Genomic DNA, 21,326 nt, shown 5'->3' on the forward strand with positions numbered 1-21,326 from the left:
TCTACACAGCCTGTCAATCCACATTAGTCAATCGGAGGATAATACTAACAGTGGCCATGTCAAAGTATGCCAGGAAAAAACTGGCAGGAACATGAAAGGCTGTACCTATAAATGTACCAGTTGCATTTAGTTTTAAAGCAGGTTTAACACCAATTACAGTTGTGTTCTAGAAAAGTTGAACTTCAGCAGAGTGGGATCAGCAGCTCCAGGAAATTTAAACATGGAAAAATATCTGGCCTACAATCATGTTTCCAAACTGTAATTAATAAACTAAAAAGAACACACATGATATTCTTCTTTTACTGTCTAGGACCCATCAACCATTCTGAATAAATTTTTAGATTATCTAGATTATCTATTGCAGGACAATTTCAAGATCAATCTGGACGCCTGAATCAAGCCTTCAAATCGCCTCTCGTGTGTTGATGATTGAGACGGATGAATGGCCTTGCTACACTGTTTTTTCACCCTGGGAATGTCACAACCATCTAGAGCCAAAGTTACAGTGTATATTTGTCACTACAGGAGTTTTTTTTATTACAGAGATTGCTGGTAGCGTGCAATGTAGACATTGTGGCAATGACAGGGAAAGAAACATGATTGTGTGAAGTGGCTGCTTGTAAACAAACTATCGGGAGAATGTCTCCTTCCTTTGTTGGGTACCTGACCAATGATGAACACAACATGCACTATCATATAGGTGTAATCTCTCAAAGCTTGGACATTCCTAACACTTGATAAAGACACAATGTTTCATTCTCATTTGCACCGTGAATGAGCGGATAAAATCTTTTGGCCAGAGTAAAATACATCTGTTACTTATTTAATGTATCCAGACGCAGCTGCTCGCTGCATGTTATAGACGAAGGCCCTGGTTCAAGTCCCACCTGCTCCAGATGTGTATAATAACTAATCAAAAGAGGAGGACTAGAAAAATAGATTAAATTTTTAAAATGTTCTCAACAGAAACCTGAATGCATTCCTTGGCATGTCAGTGCATTTCACTGAGGTGGATTGTTAGATTAGATTAGATTAGATTAGATTAGATTAGATTACAGTGTGGAAACAGGCCCTTCGGCCCAACAAGTCCACACCGACCCGCCGAAGCGAAACCCACCCATACCCCTACATTTACCCCTTACCTAACACTACGGGCAATTTAGTATGGCCAATTTACCTAACCTGCACATCTTTGGACTGTGGGAGGAAACCGGAGCACCCGGAGGAAACCCACGCAGACACGGGGAGAACGTGCAAACTCCACACTGTCAGTCAGCTGAGTCGGGAATTGAACCCGGGTCTCTGGCGCTTCGAGGCAGCAGTGCTAACCACTGTGCCACCGTGCCGCCCATTAGCTATAGGTGCTAATGACCCTGAGCATATGGATGAATAGATCAGATGTGTGGTTTGATCGGGGAGGAAACAGATTGGTTTTGGTTGAAGAGGCGTGGTGGGCAAGAGCACAGAGGAGCTCTCTTGACCTTACTGGAATAAAAGCAGCACTAACAAGGCTGTTAACTGTTGGATCAGATACTCTCACCTCCACCCAGCTGCCAGGTTTTCTGAGTGCTGGGAAATCTGGCCCCTGGCTTTTTAACTTTAAAATGGACTTGAAAGTGTGGTACGTGGTCTCATTAAAACAATTACACGATGGGCCTTCTTCGGGAGAGAAGGTTAGCTGCCTGATGTTGCTCAACCAGAAGCATACTCACTGGGGAGGTAGATAGGGGCCTGGGTTGGTCATTTTTGAGCTGCTAACTCTCATCTCCCTGCCCACCTGTCATGGTGGCGGGGGTGTAAGGAGGAAGAGGAGGAAGTAACGATCCTCTTAAAATTCCACAGAAAATTCCACAAAATTCCTCTTCAAATTTAGTTAAAACCTTCTCCATGATACTGACACTTGGCATGCTTACCACTGAGTGAAAATGAGACAAACATTGCTAATGTATCATCACTGAGTCAGAGGAGAGGCTAGGAAACGAAACAGTGATAACATGCTACTGACACTTATTCAAATCTGTGTCCTTTTACTTCTGATATGGGCCAAATATTGTGGAAATTTGGGAGATTGACAAAGTGGCTAAAAAAACCCAGCAAATTATTCCTCTAATTTGTTTCCAATCTCTGCTTGAATATTACCAAAATGTCCAAGCTACAATATAAGAAATATTCTGTTTCCTAAGGCACCTTGGATCAATTGTCCCTTAACTTTCCCAAAATCTTAGATTTGTCCACCATGCTACCGTTTCAAAAGACGGTATATTAAATGTTTACATGGAGTTTGCCAAGAGCTGTTCCTATTATCAAATTTTAAATGCTATGTTAGAAAAATGTCAATCTGTACATTTAAATTAATGACGTGCGCTATGATTTAATCAGGAAGAACAACAAATTTATTTTGCATTTGCTGAAACATGGCACTAGCATTTTGTTCAATGTCTGTTGAGCATTTATCAACTAGATCATAAATTGCAATCATTCCACATCTCTTAAAATTGTTTCCATTGTATTTTCAAAAAAGCTTCTCTGAAATACTAGATAATCTGGATATAAGTTAGCTCACTGAGCTTAAAGATTTGTTTTCCAACGTTTTGTCACCATGACTAGGAAAAATCATCAATGAGAGTCTCTGGTGAAGTGCTGGTGGTATGTCCTGCCTCTCTATTTATAGGTCTTGGTTTCTTAAAGTGGGTGATGCCATTTCTATTAGAATGATGGCATTCTAACCAGAGCTCCATCAATAAATACATCCATTTAGATCCTATCTACCTTCCCTTGAAGACAAACCAGAAATGACATCACCAACCTTAAGAAACCAAGACATATAAGTAGAGAGGCAGGATATACCAGTAGCACTTCACCAGAGGCTCTCACTGATGATGTTACCTCGTCATGGCAACAAAACGTCTGAAAACATCAGTGAGCTAATTTACATCCATATCATCAACCTGAGCTACAAATCTTCTCAAAAAGGGCTAATACTAGATAACCTTCAGAAAATACCCTCACCATGTTCTCAACTTCTCCATCCTTCATCAACTAAAGTTAAAGGTATTTTCAGGCATTATAATTTCATTTATTTTTAATGACAAGTGGTGCATTTTATCGGTAACATGTCAGAATAGCAGTTTAAGTATAGTTGAAATAGTGATTAAAGTACAGATAATGGGATGCTAAGTGAATTGGATCCATGGAGTTCCAAGCTAAAGCCTTTCATAGTTGGTCTGTTGAACAGTTATTAAAAAAGAATCTATTGTGTCAGCAGCTGACATAGTGGAATGCTTTTGACTCCCAAAGTAGCATTAAGGGGTGGCATAGTGGTTCAGTGGGTAGCACAGCTGCCACATAATGCCAGGGACCCAAGTTCGATTCTAGCATCAGGCAACTGTCTGTGTGGAGCTCCACAGTCAAAGATGTGCAAGTAAGGTGGATTAGCCATGCTAAATTGCCCATAGTGTCCAGGAATATGAAGGCTAGGTGAATTAGCCATGGGAAATGCAGGGTTACATGGTTAGGGTAGGGGCGAGTTTGGGTGGGATGCTCCCAGAAGGTTGGCATGGACTTGATGGGCTGAATGGCCTGCTTCACATTGTAGGGATTCTATGATTCAATTCTATGATTAAAACCACAGAACCTCCCTCACTCAAAAGCTGTTTGCCCTCATTGCATATGTTCCCTCTGCTCTAACCAGGTTCTTATCAAGAGGATGCAGAACACAAATGTTCTATTTGAGACTATGCAAACTTTGGACAGAATGTGAATCATAATACTTGAATTGCAGAGAAGACCACTGGCCCAGATTGGGCTCTCAATTCAATTCTTTCAGAGGATACAAATTGGTAAATATTTTGAAATGGATTCAAATTTGGACATATCGCTATCTCGACTTTGATGACTTGATTATTTTTTTTAAAATTCATTTGTGGGATGGGAGTGGGTTGCTGGTTGGGCCAACATATGTTACCCATCCTTCAATACCCTTCAGAAAGTCGTCATGAACTGTCTTCCTGATTTTGGTAAGTCCACAATGCTATGAGGGAGGAGATTCCAGGATTTTCACCCAGCAATACGGAGGGAACTGTGATATATTTCTAAGTCAGGATGGTGAGTGGCATGAAGAGGACACCACAGTGCAGTGTTGTTGTTGCTCCTTGGAAATTTAAGGCCTAATATGGAACATGCAATGCATTAGTTATGTTGCAATAAATATGAAGTTCACGAATCACATTTAGATAATTCAAAAAATCTTTCCAACATCAAATTAAGCTACCAAATTGTAACTTCTCAATTTCAAGAGAAATGAGATATCAGGATATAAAATTTGAAAATATGGATCTTTTACAGATAAATTTTATAAAATTTGTGCTTAAAAATATGCTCCAGGAGGAGGCTCTAATCCCCAAATATTCACAAGGAAAATACCACCCCAAACCAATTAACTGAAAATGTGTGGACCACTGGTGCAATTAATAAACAACAATTTAGAAACATTTGTGAATCAAACAATAGTAAACATTCAAAGTAGATTTTGAGCAAAAATGAGATGAAAGATGACACATTCTTTCTTGTAAGTTAGAAATGATGAGGTTTGTCTTGGGGATTCACAGTTGTTGTGACTGAACATAATCACAAACGTCAGTCAGTTGTGTGCGAGCAGGAAAGAGAAGAGAAAGTGGGGAAGAACGGTGTCTGGAAGATTGCAGACTTGAATTTGCATGGAGATATGTGAATGGATGAATTGTTTGGAATTTCACCTGTTACCAAGCTCCAGGGATCAGGTCTTTGGTGCAAAGATTTCCATCTGGAGATAAAGGGATACCACAAAGTATGCAGTGTAAACAGATTGCAGAAAGCAGCAGTTTGAGATGTGGATAGCCTCTTTACAATGCTTCCTTGCATAATTCTATTATTTTTTTGAAACATCACAGGAGGCCACCATTTGGCCTGTCATCCGATCTCAGCTCGTGTAAAGATACTCATTCCCATCTGCTTATCATTCTAATATTGTCCTCAACATATTCATCCACTTTTCTCTCCAATGGCTGCTAACAATTGTGCTTCCACTTTTGCCCCTGAAAAAGCACTTTGCATCCTCAGAACCCCTGCTTAAAATCAAACTCTCATCATCTTTCTGAGTACAATCCACAACGTACAAACAGAAATAACCAGAGTCAGAGAGCTGCAAAGCAGGCAAACAGACCCTTTGGACCAACTCAATCATACCGACCAGATATCCTAAATTAATCTAGTCCTATTTGCCAGCATTTGCCTCATATCCCTCTAAACCCTTTCTATTAATGGACTCATCTGGATGCCTTTTAAAGTGTTGTAATTATACCCATCTCCACTACTTCCTCAGGCAGCTTATTCCATACACAAACCACCCTTCGCATGAAAACGTTGCCCCTTAGATATCTTTTCAGACTTTCCCCTCTCACATTAAACATATGCCCTTTAGTTTTGGACGCCTTTACTCCGTGGAACATACTTTGGCTCTTCATCCTATCCAATCCCGTCATGAGTCTATAAATTTCTATATGGTCACCCCTCAGCTTGACACCGCAGCATATTCAGCCTCTCCCTATAGCTCAAACCCTCCAATCCTGGCAACAACCTTGTAAATCTTTACTGAACGCTTTCAATTCCTGGAATTTCTGATACAAAAAGGTAATCGGTTTAAAAAAGATTCGAGTCACAGCCTATTTGTGAACTTAAGCTACAATACTAAAATTCAGTGTATCCTGCACATTTGGAGATCAGTGGCACCAGTATGTTTGCTGTTGGAGCAATTAACATTGTCCCTTGATAGATGAGGAAAAAATAATTTGTTTACTGATTTTCGTATGTCAGCTGTGGCTCCATTATATAGCACTCTTCCTTCAAGTTCCACTCCAGAGACTTGAGCACAAAAGCTAATCTGAGGCTCAGCTGCAAGGTTAGGTTGGTGAAGTGGGGGCTCGTTGGAGTAAAACAGTGGATTTTGATTGAGGTGTACAAGATAATGACAGATTCAAATAAGGCAGATAAGGAAAAACAACTAATGACACAAGAACCAGGGTACATGTTTAAAATGTTGTGCAAGAGTTGCAGGGAAAATTCAAGGAAGAACTGTTTTTATTCACTGAGTTGTACTGACCTGCTATAAGTGACCTGTTCGCTTCTATGAGTGTAGTGAAGTCAAGATTAATCGATGATTTCAAAAGAGAAGTGGAGGGGACTTGAGGGAAACAAACCTGAATTGGAGGTTGGAGGACGAGAGGGGATGGGAGCCAATAGATTGCTCTACAAGGAACTGACATAAGCTCAATGGCCCAAACAGCCTTCTTCTGTGCTACAGCAAGTCTAAGACTCCATTGTTTTGGTGATGCAATGTTATGCAGTTGTGATCTTTCAAAACAGATGCTAAACCAATGACCTACTTGCTCCCTGAGGTGCATGTTCCCATGACACTATTTGAAGATGATGTTGCCTTCACCTACATTTAACCCACAACCAACCAACATCACTTAAACAGATTATCTGGTTACATCACATATCTGCCTGCAGGACCGTGCTGAATGGCAATTTGACTGTTGCCTTTCTCCACAATACTGGCTAGCCTTTGAACATGCTTAATTGACTGTTAAGTGCTTTGCAATGCCCAAAGGTTGTAAAGATGATTATATAACTGTGATTCTTTCTATCCTCTTGCTCAATCAGTGATTAAAATAATTAGGAAACAATTTGTTGAAGACCTAAGCGGACAGGACAGCCCTCAAAACTGCACCAGAGTGCAACCTAAGATTATTGCCTGGATTTTCCACATGACAGAGAGCCTCTTAGATCACAGCCTCCGAATCAATTATCTAACATCTAGGCAGACATGTTTAAAAAGCAGAGCTCAGAATTCTCCTCAGCTGACTCACGGAAACATATCCAGGACAATGTCTTCAAGTCTGTGCAGTCAGCTCAACCCTTGACCTGTTGAGTAAAGTACGAGTGTTCTATCACAGAGCAGAATGTACAAAAAAGCTTTACCAATGTGCAACTTAAAATGTAGCCTCTGTTCTCATGTAGGAAATCCTGACAGCCAAATTGTGCACAGGAAGGGTTCACAAATATCCTTGAAATACATCATTGAGTACTCAGCTCTCTGTATTGTTAACGGGATATCGGTTCCTTACCTATGTACAATCCAAACATAAACTATGATGTTTAATAAAAGAGGGAAAACTGTTAATAGAATTTTCTGCAGTGAACAAGTTAAAAATAATTAATTCACAATAGTAAAAGTACAAAACATAGGTAAACCCTCATTTACATGGAAAATGTCTTCTTCCCCTAATCAGTAGAATCCAATGGTTAAACAGTTCAGAGCATGTGTTTGAAAATTTTGAACACAAGGTTCACTGTTCTCTAACAGTGGCCAAAACATTATAAGCAGCGTGCACCTGAATTTCTGTGGGGTCAGGTTTCCTGCTGTAAGCACACATCCAAACAATTACCTGAAATATTAGCCTGCTATCCTAAGCAATGTCTCATCTTGCATGGTTAGAAGGTTAGAAATGGACAACTGAGGATTTTGATTTGTTTGGATTCTCCCATTTCACACCAGAACTTGTCAGAAAAAAAAGCACTGTAGTTCTATGTAACACTATACATTAATTACAATATATTGCTATTGATCTGGTGAACTATTCAGTTTGAATCTTTCTTTGGTCTTCATAGAATAATTATCATCTCAAAGAAGCATACATCACATAACAAGATGAAACAGAAGTGACAGCCTGTCAGAGCTGAGCATACAATTAAGGCTTTGTATGATAATGTTAACACTATCAATACTACTGTCAAACTGCACTCTGTAATCTTCAAACTGCTAGGAGCTATATTATCTTGAATGTTTTAGACAAAGAGCTGTTTTGACCCTCCCTTCTCCCAAATGTCCACTATTTTGCATTAATTAACTTTTGCTTAACAGGTCATAACCACTAAGAGAAATGTACTTCTCTTTTTTATATAAATGCTTCAAATGAAGTACAAGACAATGTCTTATCGTATACCCATGTAGAAAATCAATATAGATTTTCTTAGGTTTCAGACAATATATTGACTATCATAACGATATTACCACTGGAACATTACTGATATTGCCATGTTGATTCCCACATCAGCAGGTTGTCTAATTTTGTTGATTTCTAGGCTTGTGCCAGAAAAATCATCACGGAAGATGAAAGGTTTGGAGGGATATGGGTCAAATGCTGGCACTTGGAACTGGATTCAAGATTAGAGTGGTCATGGAAATGCACAGCAGATCAGACAGCATCCGAGGACCAGGAGCCCTTTATCAGGAATGAGACTCAGCACCACTCTAATCTTGACTCTGATCTCCAGCATCTGCAGTCCTCACTTTTACCTAATTATCTGGGAGACAGCCTCTTAATTGGTCACTTTTGCAACAGTTAACAATGGTCGTATGGCTTTCATTGCTGCAGCCTAAGCAGCCCCACTGGAACAGCTGGCTGGTGCTGAGGCAGACCCAGGTAACATGATAGCACCCTTACAAGTTTCAGAGTAGTGCGACATACACATTATTGCAACCTGCACTTCCCTGGAGTGAAGAGGGAGAATCTTCCACAGGATTGGATTTGATCACAATGCAGCTTTTAGTTGGAGACCTCCTCAATGGGCTACAGAGCTCCAGTTTGATGATTCCCAATCCAATCCAACTTGATATCTCTGCTGGGCTTGCTTAGTCCCTACTCTGTGACGGGGATACCTGCTAATGGCAAAACACCAGCGAGGCTGCCAAGTCACCCCTTTTTAAAATTCATTCATGGGTTAGGATATAGCCTTCACTGCCTGGGCCAACATTTATTTGCTATTCCTAGTTGCCCTGGAAAAGGTGGTGCTGAACTGCTGCAGTTTATGTGCTGCAGATAAATACACAATGCCGTGAGGGATGCAATTCTGGGATTTTGACCTACTGACAATGAAGCAATAGCAATATATTCCCAAGTCAAGATGATGAATAGCTTAGAAGGGAACTAGTAGGTGGTGATGTTTTCATGTCGTGCCTTTCGGGAGTTGTGGTACACACTGTTGCTACTCTGAGTGAGCAGTGGAGGGAGTGAATGTTTGTGGATGTATTGCCAATATAGGGTAGTTTTGTCTTGAGTGTTATTGGAGTTGCACGTATCCAGGCAAGTGGGGAGTATTCCACCACACTCCTTACTTGCGTCTTGTAGATGAACAGGTTGGGGGAGTAACAAGTTACTCACTGCAGGATTCCTAGCCTTTGACTTGATCTTTTAGCCACACCATTTGTATGGTTAGTCCAGTTCAATTTCTGATCAATGGTAACACCTAGGATGTCAATAGTGAGGTTTCAGTAACGGTAATTCCTCTGTAATCAAAGATCAAGATTAGATTCTTTCTTATTGGAGCTGATCACTTCCTGGTGTGGTGTCACACTTGTGTGGTGTAAATATTACTTGCCACTTGTCAGCCCAAGCCTGGAGATGGTCTGGGTTTATTGCACGTGGACATGGACTGCTTCCTGACCACTTGCCTCCACAGACTGGCCAGCAGGATTGATTCCTGGTTTGCCTGGGGCAAGTATTTCAATAGCAGGATTGTGCCAAAGAGCTGTCCTGGCATGGCCTTACCACCTCTTGTCAATATTTCCAGTTATCCTGTCTTCCAAGCCATAAACTCCACTCCTCATGCCCTCAGGGTAACTAAGGAATGGCAATAGATACTGTCAAGAATAGACAGTAATGTACATCATTTATCAACATGCTGACAATTTGATTTTCCATTCAACAGACTTCAACAAAAGGCAAATATTTGAATCTGTAGCATAGGCTATGTCTGTACACAGGAGGCAGAGAGTCATGAAGCAAATGGTGACGAAATATCAGAAAATATGGTTTAATTTCCTTCAGTATTCTGGTTACAGCTAAGCAAACATTAGTGATAACAAAGTACAAATAGATTATTAATGCTTTATCCACTCCAGAACAAGCTTATATATCTTGAAACATTCAGCATCTACACATCTATCACATTTCCCACCCCCAAAAATATTAAACATATGGTACGAAAAGATTTTATCCATATGTGTGCAAAAAAACACAATATCATCACATTTACTGCACGAATAGTCTGTAACATACCCTGTTGCTCAATCATGCACCAGACAAAAAAACCAGACAGAAAAGAGGCAGGAACTGGCCAGTTAGATTATGAGGACACTTAATTTATAATTGACTAAATCACCCAGAAGAAATACATGGTGGTACCTATCAATTGATCAAAGTTCCATATTTGAAATCAACTGCTGAAAAGTAAAGAGCTGAATTCAAACTTCTCCAGCTATTTTGGTCTTACCTTTTTATAACTGGCCACCAGATCGCAAGCTGTCACATTCCTGAGGATATGACTGTTAACAGACATGCTGCAGCAGTTTAAATTCCACAATGTTTTCATGAGGATTTGAGCTTACATGTGTAAGCAGAATTATTTTACTTCAGTCATGGCTAAAGCTATTTGAGATTTGCCAGCTCTTCTGGTCATTTCTCTGTTTTTATAAAAATAAAGAAATCTTCAGCTTTCAGATTGATGTTCTAGAAAAGGGCTTTGGGAATTTCTGCTCAGAGTTGAAGCCAGACAAGCCTTTTGGCTCGTTCACAATTTATTCACACCATGTTGCAAAGGCAGTTCAACAAAAATCATGATACACCAGCACTCTGGGCTGTAAGAGGCCTAGTCCTCCTTGCTGTCATCCAAAACCTTCCTCACAATATATCCTGTTGGAATTCCCTTCTAAGAAAACTCTGCAGTACATGGCTTTTACCTAATAAAGGAAAAGGCTTCCTTTTGAGCTGCTGCCAGTTGACTGCACCCAGAATTCATTGCTAGTAGACTGTATTGGTGCTAAATGTGAAAGACAGATCCCCACCCCCGTCACGGTTACTATGTGATAAAAATAGATTGAACACAGTCTAGCAATCACCAGGGCTGAGCAGACTTCTTCTGGATAACTGATGAACATCAACAGAACATAACGAAACCAGACAAAAATGTTGCAAACATATGACTACTCTATTTGATAGGTTATAAGCATCAATGTGGTATGCTAAACCTATTTGAAGACGACAACATTTTTAAAGCAAAAGAATTTACTAAACAGCACAGCAGGCCATGGGTAGGGTATTATTCACAGAGCTATACCATTATACAGAAACAGCTAATTAAATCTCAGTCAATTAGAAAAAGAAACAAAATAACCGCACAGCTGCTCAAAGGATACAGCAATTGTTCTGGTGAGTTCTCTCCCAGGAAGGAAAATAGGAGACGCTAATGTACTTTCAGTTTTTGCTCCCCCTGCTTCTGCTGTTCAGAGGAATTCTAAATACAGCAAGCGTTCTTTAGGCAATCCGGTGAGAGAGTACAGTCACATCCATTAATCTACCACTAAACTGTGACAGTTTGTAATAAAATTCTTTACTTATGGTATTTTTCAACTCAATTGATTGTAATGATTGAACCCAGCAACAAAATATTAAACGTAGATTGGGGATCTTTAAATCAAATTTGGATTTCAAATAGTGATATTTAACAGCCTTTTAATTCTGCACTCTTTCTTGCAGCTTCTGTTCAGTGCAGTGTGTAAATTGCTAAGTATGTAAGTTCCTAAGTATCATTTGCGATAATTTCAACTTATTTACAGTTCATATCTGATGGACATGTCTTGTCCATAATAAATGCATTGCTATGTCGTGCATAACTGAAATATCAAAATTTTGTTGAACAGTAATATTTTTGATAACACAAAAGGTACAAAAAGGATATTTAATACTTCATTAATTTAACAGGGAGATAATCCAAGAATAGATAAGTATCAACAGTTGGGTTTCAAAAATATATTTTTTAAAAATCGACCTGTTCTGACATCTCTATGATAGGTGGGATTTGAACTCAGATTTTCCATTTCACAGGGACACTATCAGCATGTCATTAGAGCCCCTCGGCTAACATAAATGTACTGCTACAGTTCTGACTTTGACAGTCGCAGTGGATCCTTTATTCCGAATTAGTCAGACGTGTTACTCACGCCTCCCTGGCAGGCTGGACTCAAACCCAGACATTCTGGCCCAGAGGCAGGGATTCTATCAACAAACCAGAAAACCCCTGAAATACTCAGGTTTCATAATCAGATTTATTTATAATCAATTAAAATCAGCCGACAGGTGAATCATATTCATTCACTCAGTTAATCATAAGGTATCTGTAGACATACAGTTAGAATGCAAGCATTTTTGCAATGGTTTATCTGTTCCCACCAGTTTGTAGCTATTATATTACTGCACTGCAGATGTTCACAAGTGCTTATAAAATCAATAAAAAAATGCTTAAAGTGGTCTCTGTAGAGTGAAGCTATCTAAAACAACTACAGGTAAATTAAAAAGGCTGAGTCATTCATAGTGTATGAATCATAGAACCACAAGGGCTGACTTTTTCATTTAAGAACAAGTTAAGTGTCATAGCAATTTCCTCAAAGCGTACACGATGACTAACTGAGCTTAGGTATAATGCCCGCTACAAACTACCTGCTGTTGCTCAAAGTTACTCCTACCAAGAGACCTGCTGTAAAGTGATACCACACTCATCTGTCTTTCACCATCCTCACACCTCCACTGACACTCAGTTGCAATGTCTGTCTTATAGCCATTCTTTTTGCTGACGTCCACTTTGTCCTGTAAAAAACATCCCTGTAGCTTTTCAGCTCTGATCAAATGCTTGAATATTTACATTTTCTCTTCTGGATTACAATTTCTAAGAGTTTATTTTGTCCTCTCATTTTCAAGCACTCCTTTTTTTTTTAAAATGGTCTGCAAATGACAATAGATTACTTAGATTACTTACTTACAGTGTGGAAACAGACCCTTCGGCCCAACAAGTCCACACCAACCCGTCGAAGTGCAACCTACCCAGACCCATTCCCCTACATTTATCCCTGCACCTAACACTACGGACAATTTAGCATGGCCAATTCACCTGACCTGCACATTTTTGGAATGTGGGAGGAAACCGGAGCACCCGGAGGAAACCCACGCAGACACGGGGAGAATGTGCAAACTCCACACAGTCAGTCGCCTGAGGCGGGAATTGAACCCGGGTCTCTGGCGCTGTGAGGCAACAGTGCTAACCACTGTGCCACCGTGCCGCCCACATATAGTCAAAATTCCATTCACAGACCAGAAGGAACAAAGCAACATAAATTACAGTAAATAAAAATTTTCATCAGAGCAGAGTACCAGCCAATTAAAGCACAGATGAAGCACATATAGGGCCAATTAGTCCATCTAGCCATGGCAGCACTAATATCTGTATTTGTACATGGATACCAGTGGAGGTGTAACACTGAATGTTAGCTAAGCTCCCCTTATGACTGGGTAATTTGTATTCAGGAAATTATCCCAATTCACTGACTTAGCCATCTTTGACTTAACAGGTCACAAGAACGATAGGATTTAACTAAATATTTCAAACACTGGGCCAGATATTATCATTAGTTTCAAAATTTGACCTTTGGTAGTAATGTTGCTGTCATTTTCCAACAATATTGACCAGGCAGCTCCATTGCATATAGGGAAGGTTTTAAAGGACTGGACTACAAAATAAAACTACCATTCAAATACAGTCTCTTTGATGACTTAATTGTTCATATTTCAAACTTAGCCCATGGTTTAGAATGAAACAATTCTTGCTGACTCTGCTTAAAGTTCAATGATAGTTTTGGAGTTTGCAAATAGAGTCATAGAATCATACAGCATGGAAAAAGACCCTTCGGTCCAACCAGTCCATGCTGAACATAATCCTAAACTGAATAAATCCCACCTGCCTGTTCCTGGCCCAAATCCCTCTAAACCTTTCCTATTCATGTATCTATCCAAATGTCTTTTAAATGTTGTAATTTTACCTGCATCCACCACTTTCTCAGTAAGTTCATTCCACACACGAACCACCCTCTACGTAAAAAAATTGTCTATGTCTTTTTTTAATGTCTCTCCCCTCACCTTAAAAATGTGCCCCTAGTCTTGAAATCCCCCAGCCCAGGAAAAAGACAATTATCATTTAACTCTATCTATACCTCTCAATATTTTATAAACTTCTATCAGGTTGTCTCTCAACCTCCAACACTCCAGCCTATCCAGCCTTTCTTTATAACTCAAGCCTTCCAGACCTGATAACAACCTTGAACTCTCTTCTGAACCCTCTTCAGCTTAATAATATCCTTCCTATACCTGAGCAACCAGAACTGGGCACAGTATTCCAGAAGAGGTCTCACCAATGTCCTGTACAACCTTAACATGACTTCCCAACTCCCATACTCAAAGGATTGAGCAATCACTGAGCAATGCATCAAAAATAATTAATGTAGCATTTGCATTTCCAATCAACACTAAATAGAGCTAATTTGCAACTTGCACATCTATTAAAGGAAAAAGTTAGGTCACAGCAATGTTGTTTTTCTCCATATTTAATGTCTTAAAGGTTGAAACATGTCAAAAAAGATCTCTGCATGAAACTTACCCACACATTGTTGCTTCCATTTGCTGTGCTGTCGTCGAAAACTAGATTTTAAGATAGTGAGAGATAATGCAACATTAACTAATGTGTACAAATTCAAAGTGTTCCCATCATCTACGTATTTCTCAGTGTACTAGAGAAGGCCAGCTAACTCAATCATAAGGTCCTTGATGACAATCTCCATCTCCACACTCTCTTGCATTATCCCTTGTCCTAACATGCTCTCATCTCCAACATTTTATGTACAATCAGTCCCCTTCACAAGTATTGTCTCCTCTACATTCCAAATGTTGCCTGCGATTCCCAGAATTGATTTCCACTGAAACACATCCAGAGACTTTCGATGAACAGACTGACTGTGGCCCAAGCCTTTGAGTGACTTGATAAAACTACTCCAACTGACAAATGATAGACCCCTGACTGATCTCAGTGCAGCTCTCCAACTGATCTGTATCCTGTGATGTTGGGGATTGGTAGGCCAGGAGAAGCAAGTAGTGAGTCAGAGGTGCCAGTCACTTGCTCAGACTTACATGTTGGAATTTTCCACTGTCTCCTTTCTCTCCAGCATGAGAGAGAATCAGAAACTGCAAATAAATGAGGGGAGAATCCATACTAATGGCATGTTAATGCAAACAAATAGGCCTCTTGCTACTAATGAGAGTTTCATTTCAAAATTCAGAGTTGGTCACAAAAATTCGATTTTCTTTGCTTAACATCAAGAATCTCATTTCTCTGATCTTGCCATATTTTCCGACTGACTAGTCACTGCCACTCCTTCAGGAGCGGGGAAAAATCAATCCTCTAATTTTGTCGAGGGAAGAGATTCAGTAATTCATATTTATATAGATATTACTGAATTTTAATCCCGGAAAGAGCATGCAAGAGGTAATGATCCATGTCCACATGTAGCATTTCTCAAAGGAACAGCCATCGTGTTCAGACACTGAATAGATTGGCTGCAACAATACAGAGCTATATACTTTTATGGAAAAGGTGCCATGAGATGCTAAGTGACCCATGATCTCACATCAAAAACTAAGTATCAGAGACTGACGGACGACCCATCGAATATTAATATAAGCAGCAGAGTCATTTGTTTCAGTCAATTTTTAAAAATGATACGACTGATAAATCCAAACTGAATTTAGAGGATAATCTGTTTTGAAGCTACTGTCACTCTGCTGCCCTAACGTGGTCAGAGGTTGGCTGTGAAGTGAAAAACACTTAAGGAAATTCACCCCGATAGTCAGCATGCAAACAAAGTTTCCAGTATAAGAGTTGCTTTTCATTTGAACAGATTTGGACTGGAACTAATGGGGTGCTACAGCAATCAGTGCTGGGCATTCAACTGTTCAAGCTGCATTTATTTATCTTGGATAAAGAGACCATGTATTATTGCCAAATCTCCTGACAATATAATAAGCAGGGAAGCAGCTTGTGTGGATGCCACAGAGAATTTGCAAAGGGGTACAGTGAGTGGACAGATGGGAGTACTCTGGCTTGAAAGTCAGGGTTTGAACTTGCCTGTGACCCCACCTTGTTTACCGGCTGTGGAGCCTTGAACTGGCTTGAGGAAGGATTTCTGTGCCCACTGGAGAAGAAGTCACATCCCCCAGAGCTGTTGGCCAATCAAATAGCTGTTATCCCAACCGTGCCACTGAGAGCAATAGCTCTTGCTGGGAGTGCATATGGCCTTTCAGAAGAGATACAGATGGAACCAGGATTTGCCATTAGGTCTGGGATCTCACTGTGGCCAAGGTGGCAGAAAAATAATGCTGAAGCCATGATTAGATCAGTCACAATTTAACACTTAAGGAAGAATTCAACTCTTCACTTTCTTTCTGAATGTATTTTTAAAAAAAATATTCATGGAATATCGGTTTTGCTGCCTAGGTCAGCACTTTTTTACCCATCCCTAATTATTCAGAGGGCAGTTAAGAGTCAACACATTGCTGAGGGTCTGCATTCACATTTAGGCCAGACCAGGTAAGGATGTCAGATTTCCTTCCTGAAAGGATATTAGTGAACCAGATGGGTTTTACGACAATAAGAAGGCCTACATGGTTGTGATTAGGTCAATTATTTTTATTCCAAATTTTATTGACCTCAAACTCATGTTCCAGACTATTAGCCAGATATTCCGGATTACTAGTGATGGTTTCATGATCATCATTAGACTCTTACGATTAGATTCTTTTTATTGAATTCAAATTCTACCAAATAATAGAGTCCCACCAATTCCAAACTGGGATTAGAACCCAGGTCCACAGTGTATTATTTGGGTCTCTGGATTAATAGTCTAGTGATAATATTGTAAAACCAGCGCCTCCTCCTCATTGACGGAGATAAACTATCAGGAAAAATCCAAAAACTTGAGATCCTGACATATCAGTAAATCATCTCCAGGTTAAACAGATTTAGAATTCAATTAATATTGTAAATAGTTATACTTTCTCTTCGAAAGGAGGTGGATGGTGTACCTGTACCGAGCCTTTCAGAGATTTCACTTTTTAAAGACTCTCATGTGTTGTATGTATTTTCTTCACTCGTAGGAACTGCTGGCCAGCCAGCATTGATGCCTGTCCCTAGTTGCCCTTGAGAAGGTGGTGGTGAGCTGCACTATACATGCTGTAGGTTGATCCTCAATGCCCTTAGTGGAGGGATTCAGAACTTTGCCCCAGCAACAGTGAAGGAATGGTGATAGCCGTGCTCTCAGGAGGAGACAATTTCAGGTAGGAGCAGTGAATGACATACTGTATGTAGGAGCTTTGGGTATATCTCGTCTGGCCCAGGGGTCTTATCTATCCTCAGGTTTTTCAAACTTTTCAGCACATCCTCCTTCTTAACATCAACCTGTTTGAGTACATCAGCCTGTTTCATGCTGTTTTCACAAACGTCAAGGTCCCTCTCAGTAGTGAATACTGAAGCAAAGTATTCATTACGGACCTCCCCTCCCTCCTCCCTATAGCGTCTGTCAAAACAAAAATGGGACACAACACCAAGACTTGTGATAAAAATAATGAGGCGGCTGTCAGTACTCGCCATTTGAACTTTAAATTGCACAGCAACTTCCAGCGATCACAAATGTGCATTTAAACATGGAAATCAGGAAACTGTTGCAAAAGTTTCCCTGCTTCTCTAGAGACTCTGTAAGATTAATATCTCAAGCTGAAATAGCCAACCAAGTCAGTAACTTCAAAGGCATTCAAGAATGGACCATAAATGGAATTAAGTAGTGGCAGTGTTTGGACAAGGAATCTTGAGTTTTCAAAGGTATAGCTGAAGAGACAGTAGGGTGCATTTGTTCTGATTTTCCAGAATTCATGGGATTCCAGAACAGTTTTCAGCGATTAGAAGAAAACAAATTTAATTCCTATCTCTTCCGACTCCAGGCACAAGTTCCCTCCGCTATCCCTGATTGGCCTTCCCCTCACTCTGGCCATCCTCTTGTTCCTCACATAAGTGTAGAATGCCTTAAGGTTTTCCTTAAACCCACCCGCTAAAGTTTTTTCATGCCCCCTTCTAGCACTCCTAAGTCCATTCTTCAGTTCTTTCCTGGCTACCTTGTAACCCTCTTGAGCTCTGTCTGATACTTGCCTCCTCAACCTTAAGTAAGCTTCCCTCTTCCTCTTGACTAGTTGTTCCACATCCCTTTGACGGTATGAAGCCAGAAACCTGCTACAGCAAACAAAGCCATTTCGTTATATCACAGGCTTCTAAGTCTGCATCTTGATCACCTTTACGTGTGTGTGTGTGTGTGTGTGTGTGTGTGTGAGTGAGAGAGAGAGAGAGAGAGAGAGAGAGAGAAAGAGTGTGTGATACATGGGCATTGATGACTAGGCCAAATTTATTGACCACCGTTAGTTATCTTTCAGAAAGTGGTGCTGAATTGCTTTCTTATCTTCAAAATAAAGGAGAAAACCCGTCTTTTGTCTGTTCTTATTAGCTACAATGTTGCAGGTGTTATAAACACTTCATTTTTTTCTTTGCAATCATATCAGTCTCCATTCGACTGAGCGGGAAGAAACGTTGGGACCATGCTACGACCTCCAATATCTGTAACACATTTGCTGACTTAAATACATCAGAATAAGGTTTATCTCAGCTTGAACAGGATATGAAATCTGCTTACAGGAATATTTAGTGATGCGTATCTCCATAAACTGTTTGGAGTACAAAATAGAGCTGAATTTTCCCGCTTCTTTCGGCAAAATGTTTTCTCAAACGAGATCTATGGTACCCAGTCCACCATAATCCATGTCAAATTTCTTCGTGCAATCTTTCACTCTTCATCACATCAATGATGCAACTGGTCTCTGTGGCACTCTTTACATGGAATTATGCAGCAGGAGAAGTGTCTGTACCGTTGCTGGGAGTGTGAGAGGTTTACGCTGCCATTTCAAACCCCACCTGCACAGCACCTCAGACACTGCAAGCAAGGAACTGCCTTTCAAACTCCGGAGCTCCACCATCTTGCTGAGGACATGGCCCAGAGAGGGAAGCTGACATCCCGCTTCATCTAAGGGGTGATGAAAAGAAGGGCAATGCTTCTTCCTGTTGACTGACTGACATGCTACCAGTCACAGCCAGCATGGACCCAACAGCAGCCCAGATCAAATAATCAAGCAGACCAATGGAATGCTACCTTTTGTATCAAGAGGACTGGAATACAAGGACACGGACGTTATGCTGCAGTTAGACAAAATACTGGTTCAACCCTATTTAGAGTACAGGCGAAAGTGAGGACTGCAGATGCTGGACATTAGAGTCGAGAGTGTGGTGTTGGAAAAGCACAGCAGGTCAGGCAGCGTCCGAGGAGCACGAGAATCGACGTTTCAGGCAAAAGCCCTTCATCAGGAATGGCTTAGAGTACAGTCAGCAGACCAGAGGACCACACCTAAAGGAGGAAATATTGGCCTTGGAAGGAGTACAATGTAAGATTACAAGAATGACACCTGGGTGTCAGGGGTTAACAATGAGATCAGATCACACAAACTAGGTCTGTTTTCTCTAGAATTTAGAAGGTTAAGAATTGTTCCGATTGAAGTCTTCAAGATATTAAGCAGGAAAAGGCAGGGTAGAAAAAAACATGTATTCCCACTGGTTAGGGGTTCTAGAACTAGAGGCATATGTGAAAAATTAGGGCCAGGCTATTCAGGAGAGATGTAAGGAATCAGTTCTACACACAAAACATGGTAGGTGCTTGGAACTTCTTTCCACAAGTGGCAGCTGACGCAAGATCATTTGTTAGTTCTGAATTTGAGATAGATAAATCTTTGTTCAGCAAAAGGATTAAGGGATATGAGCCAATGGCAGGTACATAGAGTTCAACCACATTTGGATAGGTATATGAACAGGAAAGGTTTGTAGGGATATAGGCCAGGAACAGGCAGGTGGGACTAATTTAGTTTGGGATTATGTTCATCATGGACCAGTTGGACTGAACAGTCTGTTTCCATGCTGTATGATTCTTTCATTGAATGGTGGGACAGGCTCAAAGGGCTGAATGACCTACTCTTGTTCCCATGTTCCTACAATGAGATATTTTTCAGATAGAAGGTTACTGATTCTGTGCTCTGCTGTCTTATATGTATTCACAGGGTCATCACTTTAATCTTACCACACCCATCTAATCAAGGCTCTTGGATTAAAACTCTAACTATTACAAGCATGATGATCACTCAGTGGTTCTGAACCACTGCATCTTCTCAAATGACAAAGCCTTCATGCCCTCTGTGCTTCCTGCTCATTCACTGGGGACACCTTTATCAACTCTTCTGCTTATCATGACCACTAACTTCTCTTCCATCCACTGTCATCATACTCAGATCTTCCCTCTAGCCTTCATGCCCTCTGTGCTTCCTGCTCATTCACTGGGGACACCTTTATCAACTCTTCTGCTTATCATGACCACTAACTTCTCTTCCATCCACTGTCATCATACTCAGATCTTCCCTCTGTCTCATGGCAGGAAGACGTGGCCCACCTGCTCTCCCAGACTGAAGTTTGGGAGCATTCCAGGTGACATAGCTGCAATTCCCAGACTGGCTGTACCTGACCTATAGGGATAACTGTAGCCAAACCTCTGGGTTAGAACTGGATGAACCTAGTGACCAACTGCAGTGATGACCCTGACTGACTACAGTACTCCTTGACCACACTAGGGACTGATGCCCTTTCATCTTCAGACATGGCCACTGGTTGAAGCAGAATGTAATGTTTTTGCCACTAATATGGCTGACATGGACACATTCTCAATCAATAAGGAATCTAGGAGTCTAAGGAAAAGGCAGGGAAGTGGAGCTGTGTATTAATGGATCAGCCATGATCTCACAGAATAGCAGCACAATCTCAATAGTGTGAATGGCTTACTTCTCCTTGTACCTCTCATGGTCTTATGAAAATAGAGTTAGATGAAGGCCGAAAAAACAGGTGGCAAGCTGCTGCCATCAGGTTGCCACTCTCGCTTTCACATTGATTATTGGTGCCAGCAAGTTTCTTGGGAAAAATAGAGGAAATTTGGAAGAGGCATGAAGATGAGTAGAGTCTAGCTAATAATGAGATATAAATAAAGATAGTTGTCACTCATTAGCAAGATTCTGAACTTAATGTTGAAACCTTAAGGGGGAAATCAAATTTTCTTTCTCAGCATTAAGAATCTTGTTTTCATTTTTGCCATATTTTCCTAACTACCTTGCAATTGCTCATGACACTCAAATGAATGGAAAACTGCATTCATATAATATGAC

At 40.5% G+C, this 21,326-nt stretch overlaps 1 protein-coding gene across 2 annotated transcripts in view; it reads right to left on the reverse strand.

Annotated features, from left to right (window-relative positions):
* The window catches only part of schip1 (schwannomin interacting protein 1), an 842,409-nt gene that overhangs the window by 55,827 nt on the left and 765,256 nt on the right, over positions 1-21,326 (reverse strand). The window lies entirely within an intron of this gene.

Source organism: Chiloscyllium plagiosum, unplaced genomic scaffold (genome assembly GCF_037043375.1).
Source record: "Chiloscyllium plagiosum isolate Xiang-an unplaced genomic scaffold, Cpla_swu_hap1 HiC_scaffold_13, whole genome shotgun sequence".
Classification (NCBI taxonomy): Eukaryota; Metazoa; Chordata; class Chondrichthyes; order Orectolobiformes; family Hemiscylliidae; genus Chiloscyllium; species Chiloscyllium plagiosum.